At 49.8% G+C, this 12,056-nt stretch overlaps 1 protein-coding gene across 5 annotated transcripts in view; it reads left to right on the top strand.

Annotated features, from left to right (window-relative positions):
* THRAP3 (thyroid hormone receptor associated protein 3) overlaps window positions 1-12,056 on the top strand; it is a 67,094-nt gene that overhangs the window by 729 nt on the left and 54,309 nt on the right. For 4 of the 5 annotated variants that reach the window (XM_029080379.2, XM_029080375.2, XM_029080376.2 and 1 more), the window contains exons 1-2: window positions 3,099-3,186; window positions 7,536-7,596. The gene's annotated coding sequence lies outside the window, so the exon portion shown is untranslated. Of the gene's footprint in view, window positions 1-3,098; window positions 3,187-7,535; window positions 7,597-12,056 lie in introns of those variants that run through there. The other variant, XM_029080378.1, reaches the window with a different exon arrangement.

Genomic DNA, 12,056 nt, shown 5'->3' with positions numbered 1-12,056 from the left:
TTGATAAGCGCTTACTATGTGCAGAGCACTGTTCTAAGCGCTGGGCTAGATACAGGGTAATCAGGTTGTCCCATGTGAGGTTCATAGTTAATCCCCATTTTACAGATGAGGTAACTGAGGCACAGAGAAGTTAAGTGACTTGCCCACAGTTACTCAGCTGACAAGTGGCAGAGCTGAAGTGCTCCATACATACCAATGTTTGACTGATTAAGTACTTACGGTGTGCAAAGCACTGCACTATGTACTGGGTGAAAATAGGTGGAAATTCACGGTCTCTGAATGGGGTCAATCTAAAGGCAGACTTGGGATCACACTCTTCCATCAAGTTTTCTGTGCCCATTGTCAGAGGTAGAACAAGCGCTTAGTACAGTGCTCTGCACATAGTAAGCGCTCAATAAATACTATTGAATGAACATTGGGCTGGGTGGACTAATGGTATGACTGTAAAGGTTCTTCTAATGAGCTTATGAAAACAAGACATGGTCCCTGCCCTTGGACTTCTTTCCTGTGGGAGACAGAATAGCCATGTATACACTCTATAAAGATGTGACAGAAATCTAAAAATATGTAAATACTACAGTTACACTAACATTTACTTGTTCAGGGAGATGGGAAGAATTAAAGGAGAATGATTCCTGGAAAAATTTTGGTGACTGGGACAAAGTTAGGTTAGTGTGGGAAAACTTTCTGAAGGAGGGAGGGCTTCTCAGGTAGAACATAGAAGGGTGTGTCCCCCAAAATCTTGTCTCTCAAGGAAATCGGAGTTGGGATGCAAGACGAGGTGAAACCAAATTCACTGAATTCCCAATTCAGCTTCTTTCAGATCCTAAAGTGAACTTCAGAGGGAGGCCGAGATGGTGTGAGGGAGGCTGGAGTTAAGCACAAGGGTTTGAGAGATTTATGGCCACTTCTTGGTTACCCCTGAACTCTCTGAGTGATCCTTCCCTGACCACAAAATAGCCCTGGGAATAAATTTCAAAAGCTCTCTCCATCACCGACACTCCCTTTAGTCCGAAACTTTTCTGAGCATTTTCTTCATGGCAGCAGAACCCCATCAGCTAGAGATCTAGCAATTAAATCTCTGGGCTCTGGGGCAGGAGTGCCCTTACTACAACGAGGACGATTTTTTTTTTTTTTTGGTAGGTCCCAGGGCCTATAGAGGACTGCAGTTTGGCCCCACGTCTTGAGAAATAAAAATAGGTTTTTGCAGGAAGCAGAGTTTACGGTCAGCCAGAAGTAGCCTGAAGGCCCAAAGAGATCCTAGAGAACCGAGAGGGGAGGGGAAGATATGAGGTGTGGTCCAGGGTGGGAGAGGATCTAGGGAAGACAGGTTCATTCCCTGCAGTTGCCCCATTTTTAACTGGATGCCTCCATAAGGGGAAGAGATTTCTTCATCATCCCCAAGGTCTATCCCCAACCTCACGTCTACGATGGGATTCCCCCCCCCCCCACCCGGTGCCCTCTTTTCCTTCCCCTTAGCACTGTGCTCCTTTGTATATATTATTTATTACCCTATTTATTTTGTTCATGAGGTGTACATCCCCTTGATTCTATCTTGATAACATTGTCTTTTATTTTGATCTGTTTTGCTCTGTCCTCTGTCTCCCCTGTTTAGACTGTGAGCCCGTCACTGGGCAGGGATGGTCTCTATCTGTGGCCCAGTTGTCCATCCCAAGAGCTTAGTCCAGTGCTCTGCACATAGTAAGCGCTCAATGAATGAATGAATGATTTGTCCTCCATACTGAAAACTTGCCCCCCTACTCTAGTTTTATTCCCTCCACAGGATTTCCCATTTATTCTCCCCTCTTGGTGGGGGCGGTGGGAAGCATCATGGCTCAGTGGCGAGAGCCTGGGAGGGGAGTCAGAGGTCATGGGTTTGAATCCCGGCTCTAATAATAATAATAACAATGTAGGTATTTGTTAAGCGCTTACTATGTGTAGAGCACTGTTTTAAGTGCTGGGGTAGAGACAGGGTAATCAGGTTGTCCCTTGTGAAGCTCACAGTTAATCCCCATTTTACAGATGCGGTAACTGAGGCACAGAGGAAGTGAAATGACTTGCCCAAGGTCACACAGCTGACATTATTATGAATACTAATGATAATAATAACAATAATAATAATGGTATTTGTTAAGTGCTTACTAGGTGCAGAGTACTGTTCTAAGTGCTAGGGTACATACAGGGTAATCAGATTGTCCTACGTGGCGCTCACATTTTTAAATGCCTGTTTTTACAGATGAGGTAACTGAGGCCCAGAGGAAGTGAAATGACTTGCCCAAGGTCCCACAGCTGACACGTGGCCCAGCTGGAATTCAAACGCATGACCTCTGACTCCCAAGCCCGGGCTCTTTCCACTGAGCCACGCTGCTTGTCAGCTGTGTGACCTTGGGCAAGCCACTTCACTTCTCTGAGCCTCAGTGACCTCATCTGTAAAATGGGGATGAAGACGGGGAGCCCCACGTGGGACCACTTGACGACCCTGAATCTCCCCCAGCGCTTAGAACAGTGCTCTGCATCTAGTAAGAGCTTAACCAATACCAACATTATTAACTTGGAAGTCAGAGGTCGTGGGTTCGTATCCCTGCTCTGCCTCTTGTCAGCTGGGTGACTGTGGGCAAGTCCCTTCGCTTCTCTGGGCCTCAGTGACCTCATCTGGAAAATGGGGATGCAGCCTGGGAGCCTCCCGTGGGACCCCCTGATGGCCCTGTGTCTCCCCCAGCGTTTAGAACAGTGCACTGCACCTCGTAACCAACTTTATTATTATTATGGAAGGACAACATTATTATGAGGATCATGCAATGCGCTTCCCCGCGTTGCAGGAGCCGAGCGGCGCCGGGGAGGCCGCGTCTCCCTCCATCGCTTCCCGCCCCTCCCCCTCCCTTCCCCGCTCCGGGCGGCCCAGAGGAGGCCGCCCACGTGACCAACGCCCGCCCCAGCGCGTGCCGCCGCCACCGCCGCCGCGGGGGCTTCTGGGGATGGTAGTTCGGGCGGCCGGCGCAGCCGCGGGGGCCGGGCCGTTGGCGGACTACACGTCCCAGCGGGCCGCGGGGCGGCGGCGCGGGGGACGCTGGGGAGGGAGGGAGGGAGGGCGGTGGCTGAGGCGGCTGAGGCGGCCGAGGCGCTGGCGAGGTTTGGGCGGCGGTTGGCGTTGCGGGGTGGCTGCCGCCGGGTCGGCCGCGGGCTGCGGTGAGTGAGGCGGGCGGGGAGGCCTCCCGAGCGCGCGTTGGGGGCCGGGGCGGGGGCTTCTTCCTCCTTCCCCGGGGCTCCGCGGGCCCCTCCCCGGCCAGGCCCGGGCCCCGCGGCCTGCGCCTTCTCCTCCGCCACGCCGGGCCCCTCCCCCTCCCCCCCCCCCCGGGGGCATCCACACTCCGCCCCGCGGTCCCCCCCACCCCCACCTCCTCACTAACGGCTCCTTTCGTAATAATGGTCGGATTGGCAAAGCGCTCTGTGCGGAGCGCTCTGCGGGGGGAGGTACAGCGGGTGGTCCCATGGGAGGCCCCCGCGCTTCATCCCCATTTCACAGACGGGGTCACTGAGGCCCGGGTGACCGGCTGGCGAGGGGCGGGGATTCGAACCCCTGACCTCGGACTCCCAAACCCACTGAGCCGTGCTGCTGCTGCTGCTGCTGCTGTAGCTGTAGACCGTGAGCCCGGCAGTGGCGGGGGTGGGCTCTGTCCGTTGTCCATTTGTATATTCTGAGCGCTTAGGACAGTGCTCTGCGCATAGGAAGCGCTCACTAAATACGATTGAAGGAACGTAAGCCCGAAATTGGGCAGGGATGGGCTCTATTTATCGCCCAATTGTATATTCTAAGCGCTTAGGACAGTGCTCAGCACATAGAAAGCGCTCAGTAAATTCGATTGAATGAGCGTAAGCCCGAAATTGGGCAGGGATGGGCTCTATTTATCACCCAATTGTATATTCTAAGCGCTTAGGACAGTGCTCTGCACAAAAGAAGCGCTCAGTAAATACGATTGAGTGAACGTAAGCCCGAAATTGGGCAGGGATGGGCCCTATTTATCGCCCAATTGTATATTCTAAGCGCTTGGAATAGTGCTCAGCACATAGGAAGCGCTCAGTAAATACGATTGAAGGAACGTAAGCCCGAAATTGGGCAGGGATGGGCTCTATTTATCGCCCAATTGTATATTCTAAGCGCTTAGAACAGTGCTCTGCACAAAAGAAGCACTCAATAAATACGATTGAATGAACAGAAGCCTGAAATTGGGCAGGGATGGGCTCTATTTATCGCCCAATTGTATATTCTAAGCGCTTGGAATAGTGCTCAGCACATAGGAAGCGCTCACTAAATACGATTGAGTGAACGTAAGCCCGAAATTGGGCAGGGATGGGCTCTATTTGTTGCCCAATTGTATATTTCAAGTGCTTAGTGCAGTGCTCTGCACATAGGAAGCGCTCAATAAATACTGTTGAATGAATAGCACGGTGCTGTGCACATAGGAAGCGCTCAATTAATACTATTGAGTGAATAGTACAGTGCTCTGTATATTGGAAGCACTCAATAAATACTGTTGAATGAATAGTAAGGTGCAGTGCACCTAGTAAGCACTCAATAAATGCTATTGAGTGAATAGTACAGTGCACTGTACGTAGGAAGTGCTCAATAAATACTGTTGAATGAATAGTACAGTGCTCTACACATTGGAAGCGCTCAATAAATAGTGTTGAATGAATGAATAGTACGGTGCTGTGCACATTGGAAGCGCTCAATAAATACTGTTGAATGAATGAATAGTACGGTGCTGTGCACATAGGAAGCACTCAATAAATACTTTTGAGTGAATAGTACAGTGCTCTGCACATTGGAAGCGCTCAATAAATACTGTTGAATGAATAGTAAGTGCTCAATAATTAATGAATAGTACGGTTCTGTGCACATAGTAAGCACTCAATAAATACTCTTGAGTAAATAGTACAGTGCTCTGCACACTGGAAGCACTCAATAAATACTGTTGAATGAATAGTAAGCGCTCAATAAATACTGTTGAATGAATTGTAAACGCTCAATAAATACTGTTGAATGAATAGTAAGCCCTCAATAAATACTTTTGAATGAATACAGTGCTTTGCACATAGGAGGCGCTCAATAAATACTTTTGAGTGAATAGTACGGTGCTGTGCACATAGTAAGTGCTCAATAAATACTTTTGAGTGAATAGTACAGTGCTCTGCCTATAGTAAGCGCTCAATAAATACTGTTGAATGAATAGTAAGTGCTCAGTAAATACTATTGAGTGAATAGTACAGTGCTCTGCACATAGGAAGAGCTCAATAAATACTGTTGAATGAATAGTACAGTGCTCTGCACATAGGAAGCGCTCAATAAATACTATTGGATGAATAGTACAGTGCTCTGCACATAGGAAGAGCTCAATAAATACTGTTGAGTGAATAGTACGGTGCTGTGCACATAGTAAGTGCTCAATAAATACTACTGAGTGAATAGTACAGTGTTCTGCACATAGGAAGCGCTCAATAAATACTATTGGATGAATAGTACCGTGCTCTGCACATAGGAAGCGCTCAAATACTATTGAATAGTACAGTGCTCTGCACATAGGAAGTGCTCAATAAATGCTGTTGAATGAGTAGTGTAGTGCTCTGCGCATAGGAAGCGCACAATAAATACTGTTGAATGAATAACCCCTGGATCTGTCACGGATAGCAAGCATCGAAACGGCCTGTGTGACCTTGGGCAAGTCATTTCACTTTCAGGGCCTGACTTTCCTCCTCCGTCCAACGACGGTCAAAGGCCACCTAATATCAACAACGAGGTGATTTAGGAAATCCTTACGCGGTGCCAATCCCTGTTCTAAGGGCTGGCGTAGGTATGGCTCAGTGGGAAGAGCCCGGGCTTGGGAGTCAGAGGTCGTGGGTTCTAATGGCGGCTTTGGGCAAGTCACTTCTCGGTGCCTTAGTGACCTCCTCTGTAAAATGGGGATGAAGACTGTGAGCCTCACGTGGGACCACCTGATGACCCTGTATCTACCCCAGCTCTTAGAACAGTGCTCTGCACATAGTAAGCGCTTAACAAATACCAACATTATTATTATTATCCTCCCCACCGCACCCTCTGCTCCTCCCCCTCCCCTCAGCACTGTGCTCATTTATATATATTATTTATTACCCTATTTATTCTGTTAATGGTGTGGGCATCCCCCTGATTCTATTTATCGTGATGATGTTGTCTTGTTTTTGTTCTGTTCTGCCGTCTGTCTCCCTCGATTAGACTGTGAGCCCATCACGGGGCAGGGATTGTCTCTATCTGTGGCCCAATTGTACATTCCAAGCGCTTAGTACGGTGCTCTGCACGTAGTAAGCGCTCAATAAATACTGTTGAATGAATGAGTGAATACAGGGTCATCAGCTGGTCCCACATGGGGCTCCCAGGCTTCACCCCCCTTTTACAGACGAGGGGAAACTGAGGTGCAGAGAATTGAGGTGACTTGCCCAGAGGCACCCAGCTGACCAGTGGCAGAGGCGGATTAGAACCCACAACCTCTCACTCCCAAGCCCAGGCTCTTTCCACTAAGCCACACTGCTTAGATTATGAGCAGAGACTGGTCAGATTTTGTGTACTCCTAGAGTGTAGCACAGAGCTTGGCACATAGTCGTGTTTACTGAGCGCTGCTTTTGTGCAGAGCACTGTGGTAAGCGCTTGGGGGAGTGCCATAAAGAGACATTCTCTGCCCAAAATGGAGCATAGTAAGCGCTTAACAAATACCGCAATTATTATTGCAGCTGAAAATGGTTTTCCGCATAAGGCACTTCAGATCAGAAAGCCTTTTGGCGCCCGCACGTCCCCCTCCCGCCCCCACCTTCTCTGCACCCTCACTCTCCACTGAAGTGTGGAGACTGGGCAGGCCGGAATAGCTGGCAGTTGGCGCTGGCATCTGAAAATTGGAAGGCATCAGAAAGAATTCAATGTCCTATGTGTAGGATAGTGGGAGGGGAATTAGATTATAATTGCAGGGAAGGAAAAACCTCTAAGGATGTGGAAGAAGCAGGCAGCAGAAGGGGGTGGGGGTGGAAATGAGGGCATGGGAGAGCATTTATAGGGTTCTGGCAGGAGTAAAAAGGAAGATTTCTGCGGGGGTGAATCCAAAAGGGAAAGGCAGGTATACCGTGTCCCACTATTTCATACTTCTCAAGCACGCCTGGTGTCCGCTTGCCCGAAGCTGCCATGCGACATATTTGTCTCGGTATTCTTCTCCGAAAGCGTGACTTCTTGAGCACTGCCAGTGTTCAGACCTACTTTTCTGTCAAGAGCCAAAATGGCTGCTTCCCCCAGCCGGCCCGTGGTGGGGCAGGTGAGGATGTGTGCTAGCGGATCAGATTGGGAGTAAGATGCCTGTGTCCTTCTCAGACCCAGGGACAACTCTGAATTCTTGAGAGTCTCTGTGTTTTAAAAGTTTTCCGCTACCTGAATTCTGCTAACGTGTGCCTTTTCTTCCTCTATTGAAAAAAAACTATAATTTTTTTCTTTTTGTCTTTCCGTTTTAAATTAAATTTAGCACCAGCGAAAGGCACCGGATCAGCTGCTTTGGCGACTGAAGTCATCGATTCATAAACCAGGTACAATCTGAATAGCAACAGTAAAGAATTTCTCTCCCTTACATTGGTCCCTGCTCACTCCTACTCAGCCAGTGCTCACTGATCTGTACGAATAAGCCCACCCTGGTCTTCTGGGAGAAATATTTGTAGGGAATGAATGGTGGGAGAATAACCCATTGAGCTGAAAAGTTAGTATGGAAAAAAAAAAATCATCCCACGATTCCTCTGGTGATATTTTCATTTGCAGTGGGCCAGAGACAATGAGGGGGAAGAAGTGATTCTTAGGATATAATTTTAAGGCCACTAAAAAGAGGTGGAATATCGGTGAGGGTGACTTGGGTTTTCATTCAGGGAGGTTAGTTTTAGTAGTACATCCAGGGATAATTTTCTTCAACTCATGTGAGCCTGTAATATATTCTGAAGGTTGAAATTGCCTACTCCCTGCCGCCCCATATTGTAGAGAGAAAATTTTCCCGTAGTTTCCTGGGAGAGTAGAAGGCAGTTCAGGGTTATTCCAAAGGGCGGGAATGGGGCGGGGGCAACTAGTCTAGGGCCGGGTTCCTTGTGAAGTAGAGAGTGGAAAATGCAGGAACTCACTCCCCATTTGACATTACAGAACTTAGAGTAGAGCTGATACTCTCCCTCCCAATGTCCTTTGAGCAGCAGGGAACCTGATTCCTCGGTGTCCTTCTTGCACTCCTCCTCTAAAGATTGGGGCTCCCTGGGGAGTGGGACATGGGGCTGTCTCTGATATGGCCAGGAAGGACAGAGAGGCGGGTACTTCCACTCTCCCACCTCCCCAAACTCACACCTAGTGGAATTGGGAAGAGGCCAGGCCTTGGGGCTGTAAGGACCCCTTCCCCTCCTGGAAAGCAGTCGCCCCAAGAGCTGCAGGGGAACAGAGAGCGTGGGGACATTGGGGGCTTGGGTAGTATCCTCTTCAGTCTCCCTCCCTGCCTGGAGTGGGTTTCTGGAACCCCATTTTCCCAGAAGTCCGGGGCCTGCGGCATTTGTCCTGAGAATAGTTTCCTGGATCGCTATTGACCGGGGGGTCGCGCTCGTGTCCATAGCACCAGCCAGTTGAAGAATTTGCAACTTCACCCTGTCCCTGTTTGGGGGAAATATTTCCCTTGTTCCAGCAGTTCGTGCGCTGCAGCATTCTGACACTGCAAAAAGCACATTTTCCCTAAAGAGGGAAGTAATAGTCTGCAGGAGCAAGGCAGAGTGAATAGAGCATGGGCCTGGGAATCCAAAGGTTATGGGTTCTAATCCTGGCTCTGTCACTGGTGTGCTATGTGCCCTTGGGCGAGTCGCTTCACTTCTTTGTACCTCAGTTACCTCATCTGTAACACGGTGAGTGAGACTGAGCCCCATGTGGGACAGGGACTGTGAACAATCTGGTATACGTTTATCAACCTCAGCGCTTAGTACAGTCCCTGGCAAATAGTAAGCACTTTACAAATACCACAATTACTATTAATTGTTCTTTAGTCCCTTTAAACCATGTTTCGGGTATAGGCACTGCACCACAGTAGGATTTTGAGTTTGGGGTGCTTATAGGGGGTATGTTAACTATCCAACGGATACCCCTTAGGAGAAACCATGTTCCTTTTATTTCCAGAATCTGACGTAGTACTTGGTCTTTTCAGTAGTGCACAGGGCCTATGTACTGTTAGATCTAGGGTTTGCCCTCTGTCCTATAGAGCATAAGTTCCTCAGGACCGGTATATCTTTGGCCACCAGCATTCTAGAAGTAGTAAAGGTATTTTTTAAGGGCTGACTGTGTGCAGAGCCTAATAATGAACACTGGGAAAGAGCAAAAAAGAGGGAATAAGGCACAACCCCTGTCCCGCAAGGGGCTCCCATTTTAGGGCCTCAGACCTTGCACCTTCTTTCTTTTAAACCTGGGGAAGCAAACACATGTCTGGAGAGGAGGCGGCAAAGTGGTGGCAGGAAACCTTCAGGTTGAGTAGCGAAACTAACTCTGTGGCCTCCAGATGGAGTAGACAGCTCTGCTCTGTGCAGCTGGATCTGTCTTAAAGAGGGATTTCACCGGTGGGACCCATTTCCCCACTCCTGGGAGGGAGGCCCTCATGGGGGAATTTTCCCATGGCCTCGAGGTGGTCCGGGTATGTGTTCACCAGCTTCCCGAAACAGCGGGCTGAGCCAAGGCCAGGCTCTGACTATCGAATTCGAAGGCGTTTGGCCCCAAGCCTGGAGCTGAGACCAAAGATGGTTGTTGACTAGCATTTCCCTTCATCTGTGTGGCTCGGTGAGTCACCATTTCATGGCCTTCAAGAATTCTGTTGGGTTCGTCGGGGCGATTAATAAATCCATTCCCTGTGAACTGTTCCGCTTATTTTTGTGGAAAAGCTTAGGCCCGGGCTGCTGGCCTGTTTGGAGTAAAACCCTAAACCTAAGGCTGCAAGAGGAGAGGAAATTCCTCTCTTTAAGGGCTAAAGATCAAGCAGTGTTCTTTCCAGTCAATCGGTAGTAATTATGGAGTGCTTACTATATGCAGAGCACTATATTAAAATACAACAGAATTAGCAGATATATTCCCTGCCTGTGATGAGTTTAAGAACCTCCAGACCCAATTGCTTCCACCTCCTGTCTGACCCAGACTGTAGAGTCTGAGATGATGTTATTTATCCAAAGGAGAGACCCTGTAGTTTAGTCGGATTTCCACAAGTCGCAGTGACAACTTGCATGGTGATTCCGCCTCCTTCTCTCCCTCCTTCCTTTCTCTCTCTCTTTTGCTCTTTGTGTCCAGGTAACAGTTTCAGGAGCCCTGAGCTCTGGAATGGGAGCGGGAGGGGAGGCTTCCTTAGGGGAGCAACCTTCCCAGTCTTCATCAAAAAAAACCAGCGTGACTTAGGGGAAAGAGAGTCAGAGGACTTGGGTTCTAATCCCGGCTCTGCCATTTAGATGCTGTGTGACCTTGAGCAAGTCACTTTGCTTCCTATCTGCCTCAGTTCTCATATCTGCAAAATGGAGGTTAAGACTGTGAGTCCTGTGTGGGATAAGGGACTCTGTCCATCCTGATTATCTTGCGTCCACCCCAGTGCTTAGCACAATGCCTGGCACTTGGTGAGCGTTTAACAAGTACCATTAAAAAAAGGGAAGTCAGATCGTATTGAGTGTCTGACCATTCTCCCCGCCTCCCAGGTCAGAGGGTGAACGGGGGCACCCCGGGTCTTACCCAGCAGCTTCGACCATGTGCACAACCCAAAGCTCTTGAAGTGGGTAGAGTTTTCCCTGGAAATGCTCCCAGGCTCCTATCAAAGCCTTTCTGCAGCTGCCCATTTTCCCAGCCCCCTTGGATGACGAAGTCATTAGTCCGCACCAAAGCGACTTGGTGAGGAAGCGAGCACGGAGGGCGTTAAGCGACTTGGCCAAGGCCAGCTGAGGCGACGCACAGCTGGGTCTAAATCGGAAAGGTCCCGGCCTCCTGCCCTGTGCTCCAGGCCTGAGAGGTCACCTTGCCTGCCTTCACGGGGTGGTTGAGGGTAGAAAGAGCAGACGGGGGCAGGCCAGAGCTTGATGTGGGTGAAACACACGTGATTAGGGAGAAAACACCGTGGGTGGAGGACACTCAACTTGCCCCGACAGCAGCCCTGGGGGAGCGTCGCCATGGCAGGGTGCTGGGGCGGGAAGCCGGCAGCTGCTGTGTGCCTGGAAAACAGCTGCGTGGCAGTGAGTAGGAGGAGACAAAGGGACCCTTGGAAGAAAGGAATGGGAGGGGCAAGGAAGGAAGGGAGAAAAACGGGAAGAGGCGTGATGCTGTAGAAGCGGGACCTTGAATGTACGACGTACTGCATCTTAGGAAAAAGAAACCCAGGCTTCTGAATCGTGACCGAGGCCACGGCGGCTCAGTCGGTGCCGGGGTGGCCCGGGCTCGCCCGGGCTCTTTGGCTGTGCCAGCCCATGCTCCTTGCCCGTTGCTTGAATATTTGTTGTTTGGGCACGTGATAGTTTTGTGACCCAAGGTGTCCTGTTTGTTTTCCATCCCTTCTTCCACCCCCTCCCACCGACAGCCGCAGTGGCTTCCTTGCCTTTTATGTGTTTCTCCCAGCCGTATGCTCTCCCTTGGCTTCTTGACCATCTCCCTGCTGCCCGGTAGGTCTTCCTATCACTTCCCCTGCCCCTATCCCTGATTAAAATCTCCCTGACAATAGGCAATAATAATAATAATAATGTTGGTATTTGTTAAGCGCTTACTATGTGCAGAGCACTGTTCTAAGCGCTGGGGTAGACACAGGGGAATCAGGTTGTCCCACGTGGGGCTCACAGTCTTAATCCCCATTTTACAGATGAGGTAACTGAGGCGCAGAGAAGTTAAGTGACTTGCCCACAGTCACACAGCTGACAAGTGGCCGAGCTGGGATTCGAACCCATGACCTCTGACTCCAAAGCCCGTGCTCTTTCCACTGAGCCACGCTGCTCCTCCAAGGTGAAGAGTTTCACATAGGCCAAAGATT

Source organism: Ornithorhynchus anatinus, chromosome 16 (genome assembly GCF_004115215.2).
Source record: "Ornithorhynchus anatinus isolate Pmale09 chromosome 16, mOrnAna1.pri.v4, whole genome shotgun sequence".
Taxonomy (NCBI): domain Eukaryota; kingdom Metazoa; phylum Chordata; class Mammalia; order Monotremata; family Ornithorhynchidae; genus Ornithorhynchus; species Ornithorhynchus anatinus.
The sequence above is the reverse complement of the archived record's forward strand: the minus strand, read 5'-3'. Positions and strand labels throughout refer to the sequence as shown.